This window comes from Poecilia latipinna, unplaced genomic scaffold, assembly GCF_001443285.1.
Source record: "Poecilia latipinna isolate Pla-1442-1.1 unplaced genomic scaffold, P_latipinna-1.0 Scaffold1192, whole genome shotgun sequence".
NCBI classification, from domain to species: Eukaryota; Metazoa; Chordata; class Actinopteri; order Cyprinodontiformes; family Poeciliidae; genus Poecilia; species Poecilia latipinna.
Genome location: NW_015113808.1, coordinates 156,222 through 165,473, shown reverse-complemented (window position 1 = coordinate 165,473; position 9,252 = coordinate 156,222).

The following is a 9,252-nucleotide window of genomic DNA, read 5'->3' as shown; positions in this document are numbered from 1 at the left end:
CCCGGTTCTGCAGCCTGCGATGAGCCCGGTTCTGCAGCCTGCGATGAACCCGGTTCTGCAGCCTGTGATGAGCTCGGTTCTGCAGCCAGGCCTCTGCTCTGGTTCTCTCCTCTACTTGTGACAGAGGTCAGGCAGAGCTGAGCCTGGCTGACGTCATGCGGCCCGCCGCAGCCCCACAAGCACAGCGGCATGCTGGGAGACTGGCGGCTCCACAGACAAACTAGCAGGCAGGCACGAGATGTATTTATAGCCCCTTCACATATGCTAGCCTCTCAGCTAGCCACATGGTGAGATTCTCCCAGAAGGCAAAGCCAACCTGAAAACGTTGTGTGGAATCCACGAGTCTGCCTAACGCATGAACAAGTGTCTCAGATTCTTCTGTTCAGATAAATAATGTTCCCACAGTGAGGAGGATTTACACGCATCCTGAAAAGAACCCAGTGAGGACGCAGAAATGTGCTGCGTCTTTTCATATCTAATGAACCCTCAGAGGCAGCCGCCACCGTTAGCGCCGTGGCTGATCCCGACTCTAAGCCGCAGGATGCTGCATGTAAATATGAATGTCAGGACAGATCCAGCTATTCTCCGGGTAGCTGGCCAGTCAGGTTGACTTTGAAATGGATGGTGGGTGATTAGCCGGGAATGCTGGGAGAGCACCGGGGTCTCGGTGGTGAACCCCCGCAGCTGCTGCCGGAGTCAGCAGAGCAACCATCCAGGTAATTAATTCTTTGACAAGCATCAGTGGTTCGGAAAATCAGTAAGAATGGCAGACTCTGATCAAAAGGGAAACACGTGGGGAGATGTTTAAACAGCGAGCTCTGAAGGCGTCCGTCACTCTACGACACCAAAACTGCAACCGCTGACGATCAGAGGAAACCGAGGAAAATGCAGCATGTTCACGTTAACAGTCAAAAGGATGAAAATTCATGTCAGAAAGGTTCATTCAGCACGGACTGAAACGAAGGCCAACACACGTCAGAGCCTGGAAAATGTATGTAAACCAGATTTTCAAATGTTTTTCTTTGGATTTTATGTGACTGGCGTGTTGTAGCACTGCAAAAACAAAAATCTTAAGTATTTTTGGTCTTCTACTGAAAATATCCTAGGACACTTGAAATAAGACAAACTAGACCAAAACAATTTGGTAAAATTTTGTGTTTTTGCAGTTTATAACTGAGAAAAAATAAAAGAACAATATGTAAAAGTGAAGTAAATTCTAACAAACATTTAGAAAGCAGCACCAGATAATGCAGGTCACTAGTTTAGGTCTGTAAACGGCTTAAGGTACATCATAATAGATTTGTGTCTAATATGTAAGACGGCTGTGCTGGTTTGTCACATATCTGGTTTAGCTGCAGCAGGAGTGAGCGCCTGTGGGAGGAGAACGTGCCTAATGTAAAACCAAACAGGAATACAGATCTGGACAAGTTTAGATTGTGAAGACAAATCATCCTCATCACTGTCTGCATCTGCTTTAGCATCCATGTTAGCACCCGTCAAGGCTTATGAATCGTCAGACTCAAACATATAGGCTCAGCTGCTTACAGCCGGAAATTCCCCGTCTGATCTGTCCCCAGCATATTTACTAAAGCCAACAAATCACCCTGAAACTCAAATCTTTGTTTGAATCCTGCATGTTTACTGCCACACTTTTCATCTAGTGTCAGTCCTCACAATTCATCACTTTTTTCTGCTTTGTTTCCATTACAACAGTGCAGTTGTTGAAAAGGAAACTTACCTCTGGCTATTTCCTTTGAACAAAGTTAGTTTAACTGTATCAGTGTGTGTATATATTCCTGCTTGTGTGTGAGCCTGTGTGTAATCATCATCTTGTTTTTCTTTCTATTCCAAGCCTTGAGCAAAGTGAGAAATGACAATCATCTGTTCTGACACGTTTTTATTCAGATAACTCTGCTTTTTATTTGTCTTAACCTTTTTTACACTTTATTATTTCTCTACATTTTGCTATAATAATAGCTCAGCTGTTTCCAGGTTACAGAGAAATTTCAAAGCAGGATCTGTCTTCATTAGAAGCTACCTTAGAAGAAAAGCACAGAAAAAGCACAAAATATTCCCAACTGTTTGTCAAGTTTCTAGTGCAAATATCTTTTCAGAAGGATGAGTTTGTTTTAAGTAAATAATTATTTAATATTGGTGAAAATATTACTTCCACTGACAGATTATTTCACTTATAACAAGAGAAAAATGTCTTATTTCAGTGAAATAATCTGCCATCTTTGTCATCAATGTTAAAGAATATTAATGAACAAAGTTAGAGGAATTATTTACTTAAAACGAACTCCTACATCTTCCTGGAAAGTTTCTTGTTAGTAAGACTTCCTCATATTTAGTGTACTGACATATTTGCACTGAAAAGATTTTGTGTTTTTGCAGTGGATGCAGAGGAATATCAAAATGAAAGAATTATGGTTATTATTCTGGTGCCTTAAATTTTAAACAATGCCGTCATGTTTTCTTTAACTTAAGGCAATGTGTGACCTTAGAAGCAAACATTTTCTGTCAGGATTTCATCATGTAAACTTTAATGCTATTCTAATTCTGAATTCAACATCTCATTCCATTCAAATCGAAACACAAATTTCAGCACAAGGTCCTTTGGCTTGTTTTCCACTCATCCTATTTTCATAGAGAGATCATAAATAAAGAAACTGCATCATTTGGCTCATAAAAGTCCTCAGTTTGTTTACAGTATTCAACCTGAATAATTCATTTTGTTATATTTACCTTCAGTTGCCGTAGCAACCTGCATTAATTAGCTGTAAATTTGGGCAAAGATACTGTTTTCCACAACAAATTTACGGATCAGAGCTGATGGAGGACGAACGTCGAGCCTCAGGCCAAATCACAGGGCCACAGCTAAATGTTTTATTTTGTTGTTTCATTAGTTTAACCTACATTTGGATTCATTTGAACCTTTTAGATTTTACTGTTTAGGGCCTTTATATCAACTGAGACCAAACATATTTTATTCTTGCAGTTCAAATATTTTGTCTTTGAATTCATTTGTTTGGTTTAGTGAAACCAAATCCACCAGGTTTTGGCTTTTCATCTGGAGGAAATGCTTTCCTCCAAGGTCCCTTCAAATGATGGACTTTAAGATTTGGATACAATAATCACTGTAACTGACACCTGGGAATTAAAAATATCTGAATTGTTTTGAAAGTATGAAAACCTTTTAATATCTTATAAGAATGAACCTCATATTTAGAAATAAGAAATGGTGACATGCTTTTAAATGAGTTAATATGTTAAACCCTGAATGTGAACTTCATGTGTCTAATCCAAGGAAACAGCTTCAGATGAGATCTAGTTTTAGCTCATCCATTTAAAACACCTCACACTGAAAATGTTCATCAGTGGGATGGAAAATTTTATTCCTGGACAATAAAATGTCACAATTTCATAAGTGATCATTGTCATGTTTGGTATTTTTTCAGCTAAATTCAACAAATTAGCTTCAGACAATTCATAAAAGCAGCCATTTATTTAAATATGAGAAAGGTTTGATTAATTATAAATATAATCTTTTCTTTACGACTTTTCTTTCAAATGTTAAAGACGTGTAATTATTTAGAATCAAAATTTGAGAAGAATACTAAATCCACTTGGTTCTTTAAGACTCTTTTCACACCTGATAGTTTGTTCGACTCGGTTTAATTTTGGACCAGAACTCCACCTGCTCCACCTCCAGCTGCTGTTGTTCTTTCTGTTCCCCTCCTGGCCTGTGGGGGCGCTGCACCAAGTAAACAACAGAGCTCAACTTCCTTCTTCAAGACATGGAAACAAGAATGGAGTGGTGTCAGATATTAGCAGTTGGAGGATTTTTCTTTTATGTTTGGTAAACGACTGCGAGCCATTTCTCCCACTAGTGCTAGGCTAGCTGTTTGTTTTGGTTGTATTTACCCAGAATGCCCTGCGCTGTAGTGCACTTCCTGCTTTAGGAGTGGTCTCTGGTTTGCTTGGTGTTCACATGTATATTCAAACCGCCCCAGAGTTCACTTCAGTTGAACCTGAGGTTTGTAGGCAGAGCAGAGTTAGTTTTTTTGGTTGATTATGTTTTCACACCTCCCCAACCGAACCGGACTGGAGTTGGATTAAAACAGATTAAACAGGACTAGTTGGAATGCTTCCTAAAAGTTCAATCAGAAGTCAAAGATTAACATTTTCCTCCAGATTATTCATAGATTGTGAGATTGATTCATATTATTTCTCTACACTCGTAACTGTTGGTGCTCCATTCATAATTTTTTAGTTTAGTTTCATTCCCTAATGTTTTGGCTGGAATTCATTTTGCCAGCATCACTTTGTTCCATTATTTCAAAGCTCCACGGTTTGAAAGCAATCAGGGGGAAACAGTGCTGGAGCCCGGGGCATTGCTGTTCACAGACCTCATCTCCACACACAGATACGCCATTACACCTCCGGATTCATGGACAAGCTCCTCGCACCGCACTGAGAAATTGGCTATGAGTGATTATGCACAAACACCTAACGCCTTGGCATTTCCTGACAGTGCCAAACAATCTTCTTCTTCTTTTTCTCTGTCTATTTGCAATTAATGATTGAATTTCAGCCACACAAAAAAAATCCCATTTATGCTTTGTGAGCGTATCCCCAATACACACGGCAGCATGCACAGCAAAGCTTATCTCCAGCTTTTAGATTGGGGGGCCTATGGAAACAGTCTTGATTATTTCCCTCCTTCTCCAAAGCGCTGCTGTGTGCTTTGGGATTAGAGGCTTTCTGTGGCCGCTGCACTTGCACACTGTCTGGCTGCAGGCGAAAGAGAGAAAGAGACTTCTTCTGCTCAATAAACCCCCCTAACCGTCCCCCTCCCTCTGCCTCCTCCAAACCGCCCTCCCCTTGTCAGACACACTAGCCAGTCCTGGGAGTATTACATCACCCTGATGTAATGTCTAACCAATCACAGCGCCACGGCGTTAAAGCTTCCAGGATTATGGAAGTTAGTAGCTCAGACTGGGTAATGAGAGGGAGAGAGAAGGATGCAGGGACACTCCAAGCACCAATTTAAAATATTTTCACAAATAAACCCAGGATCAATTTTTCCACTGTGCCTGTTTATCCCTCAAAGACCAACACTATAAAACATGTTTTTGTAAAAGATGCTAAGCATTAAAATTTAGGACCAACATCAACTATGACAATTAATTACATAGATTTATTTTTTACACACAGAATTTCTAAGCTGGAATCTTTGTGTTGACACGTTTCTGGTACACCAGTAAATCTGACGCACAAGCTACATCCGCTAACAGCGATGGACGGCAAAGCTGCTTCTAAATCGATCTGAAAAGACTATTGTTGTGTTTAAGTTGTGCTAACAGGAGTTAGCCTTGAAGCTATTCAAGCTAATGCTAACCATGTAGCAGCTAATGCTAATGTTAGCGTCCACAGTTCACAGCTCCATTAATGATCAGGGCTTCCTGGAAACTTTTCTCCAATCTGGTGGTTGAATAATCTGAATAACAGATTAAAAACAGTAAATGTTTTTACTGTTGAACTCATGTTTATCTGTTTTATACCTTAGTAGCAAAAAGGTTTTCTGAATTGAAAATGCAATTAATTAATGAATCACAGACTCTTCAATCCATTAACAGGATGGAACATTTTAATCCAGTATTTACTAACAGATTTAATCTGTTTCTTGTGTCAAAGGTTGCTTCATATTAGGACAAAGATAATCTGGGTAAATAAAAAAATTAAAAAAAATAAATTGCCCTGAATACCCAGTGGATACAACAGCTCTACATCACAGTGGAGGATTTTTGGTTTGATTAATTGTTTTCATTTGGACAGATGTGAAGGTTTTCCAGCATAAATGCTGTCAAATTTAATTCCAGACTTGGACTAGACCACGTCAAAATCTTTACAATTACAATTAATCTACGATTTAATAAGGGAAGCTTTTATTTTTCACATAAAACAGGGTCAGATTGTATTAAATTAAAATGTTTGATGATCTGAAACATTTACAAAATAAAAACCAGAACAAATGTTTCCCGTTTTCAGCGCTCTGCCTCAAAAAGTTGAGTCAAGGTGCAGTTGAACACCATTCCAGAGTTATTTTTATGTACCTGTCTCGATTTCAAAGGTTAAAGTCGGGAGAGGCAGCAGCATGAGTCACTTCAGCAAATTCCCCACAACATTATATTTTCATCTGAAAGCTTCAAAGCCCCGGAGCTGCTTCAGCAAAGACGCTTCTTATCAGTCAGGGGGAAGCACAGACATGTTGTTATTTAGCCTGCTAGGCTGCAGAGAGAGGACATTCAGGTTGGAGGGGAAAAAACCTGAAATATCTGGCTCTGACAGGAAGCTGCTGCAAAAAAACTTCCAGTTTAAATGTATTTATATTTACCACAGTCACAGAGAAGCTCTTACTTCACTAAAGCTGTCCTTAGCCGAAAAGGGAAACATGAGAGTTGATCCTTCAGCCTGGACCTGATCCAAAACTATCGATGTTTTAAACCCAGGAAAGGAATTACTGAACAAAAACATCTTTTATATTTTATATAATTCACTGTTTGTGTGGAAGTGTGGGGCAGTATTTGCAAAACATAAATTAGATTTTTATTTTACAGAAGAGATGTTAGAGTCATAAATGGAAGCAGATACAAGTTATACTCTAGTTAGAGTATCACTACTTTAACATATTTTTACTCAATTAAAAGCAAAAAGTATCCATCCAAGAAATGACTCAAGAAAGAGTAAAAGGTATTTTAAAAGGTCTAATCAGGTACTGAGCAACTGATCAAAACATCAATCATTTAATATTGAAAATTACATAATCAGATGAACAAAATAAAAAGTGGAAACGTTGATAAATTAAGGACAAGATGACAATAATTCATATAAGTAACAAAATAACAGAATCAGGCAAAATAAAATTATTTTCTGTCAATATGAAACGTTTGTGAATAACAGCCAGATTTGATAAATTTATGCTTCTTCCTGCTTCTTTTCATTCAGGATTTCCTTTAGTTGTTACATGAACTAGTCATAGTTATTATTGATTCACTTAAATAAAAAATAATGAACCTGAACCTGTTTTATCATTCTGACTCATTGAAAACGGATGTAAAAGTGTTTATATGTGAGCTGCATCATCACCAGGTGGTGACCTGAGGTCATCCGTCCGTCTGCTTTCTGTAAGACAGTGAGCCTCATGAGGTCAGATGAGTAATCTGAACGTTTTGTTACAATTTCCTTTATTTTCCTTACCGGCTCATAAAACTCTGGTTACTGCTTGGTTACTTGGTCTTAATTGGGAGGATTAATAGATCTTAAGCTGTTTCCATTTTAACTTCATGAGTTTTCTGAGTCCTTCTGTCAAACCAGAGCAGAAAGCATCCAAAGAGTTTAGGATGTTTCATTTTTATGCCCTGATATGGAAATAAATAGGAAAAAAAACCAGGTCAGATAATTTGATTACATCCACAGAACCCAAAAACTGAACTCAAGTAAAGAAATTACTTAAGAGTAAAAACATATCTGTTAAAAGGGCGACTAGATGGTGATTAACTGATCAAAACATCAACTGTTTAATATTTAAAAATTACATTATTAGATGGACCAAAACAAAAAGTTTTGAAGGAAATTTTTGTACTTTAGAGACCAAACTGAAAACAATTACTATAAATAATAAAACTACAAAATAAAAACAAACAAAAACATCAGGTTGCTGCGTAGTAAAAATACTCTTAAAAGAAAAAAAACTTCCAAAAAGTTACTGAAGTAAATGTAGCCAGTTACTCCCACCTCTGACTTTGTCAGATATTATGTGTATTTTTGATTATGTTTAGTTTGCTATTCTGAGTGAAAAAAATAATTAATGGTTGAAAATATTTACTAAATATTTACTAAATATTTAATAAATATTTAGTAAATATTTGTAGTTTTAGTAAATATTTTTTTGTAGTTTTAGTAAATATTTTTTTCTTTTTTGTGATCTATGTCCACACTTCTACTTCCTCAATGTTTGACCAAATTCTACAGAGAATATTAAATATTTTGTGCATGCAGTGCCTCGTATTCACACCAAAGATCATCGTTTTGACTAAACTACAACAAAAGTGACAAAGTAAGGAGTAAATGGAGTTTATTTAAGGATATCAGAGCAGAGGGGTAAATGAAAAGCACTCCACACTTTGCAGATTTTGTCATTCTTAACAAACATATTTTATTTTAAATTTCTGCTCTACTTTTTGTGGACTTTCATATAAAATTCTAAAAAATAAACTACAGTTTGTGGCAGCAACATGATGAATATTTCCCCACAGTAACTTTGGAGGTCAGATAGTTTTCATTCCTCATGCTAACGGCTTCCTTTTGTTTTGGGTCATGGTTCGGCCGGGAGCAGAGCCTCCCAGGCGGCCCGGTGTAAAGTGACCTCCTCCTCTTCATCCTGCTCCTCTTCCTCCTGCATCCCAAGTCGCTCTGCTCTGCAGTCGCCCTGGAGAAACCGTCCCAGCAGGGAGTCCAGGCTGTCAGCACACTCAGCCGTGTTTTCAAACCGCTAAAGGTGAGGCGCCCAGGGAGCTCCGGTTATGTAAGCCACCTTTACTGAAAATTCATGACATGGCAGAGCAGCAGGTCTGCTGCGCCCAGATTCCTGCACATTTCACTCACTGACTGCCATCAAACCCAGCTTTCACTTCGGCTTCGCTTTGCTCTTTTTTTAGGCTCAGGAAATGATGCAACGTGATCCGAGCTGCAGGTCATTAATGCACAGTTTTATCTGAGACGGTTCTGGTTCACCTGGTGGATCCAGAGACTCGTTTTTCTTCTTGACTGCTTTTATGTTGGAAAACAAGGTTAATCTAAAATCAGGTTTACTTTTGAAAATGGGTCAAAACAGATAAAAAGTTATTTTAATGAAACATGTTATTATGTACAGATAATTAGTTTGCTCTACTGAAGATTACCTTTGGGGTTCCTCAGAGTTCTGCGCCAGGTTCTACACTGTTTACATTATGCATGAGTCATATTTAATGTATGAAATGATCTAAAATTCCCTAAATTTGAATAGATTTTAGGTTTGGAACAGATTATGAGGCCGTTTGAAAGATAAATGATAAATAAATTAACACTAAAAGAAGGTATAATAATTTTTAATATTCAGCAATAAGCATGTAAAATTAAGGTCAGTCTTAATGTTCTGCAAATTATATGGAGTTACGTTCCACAGAAAAATCTGCAAATACAGAACAGTTA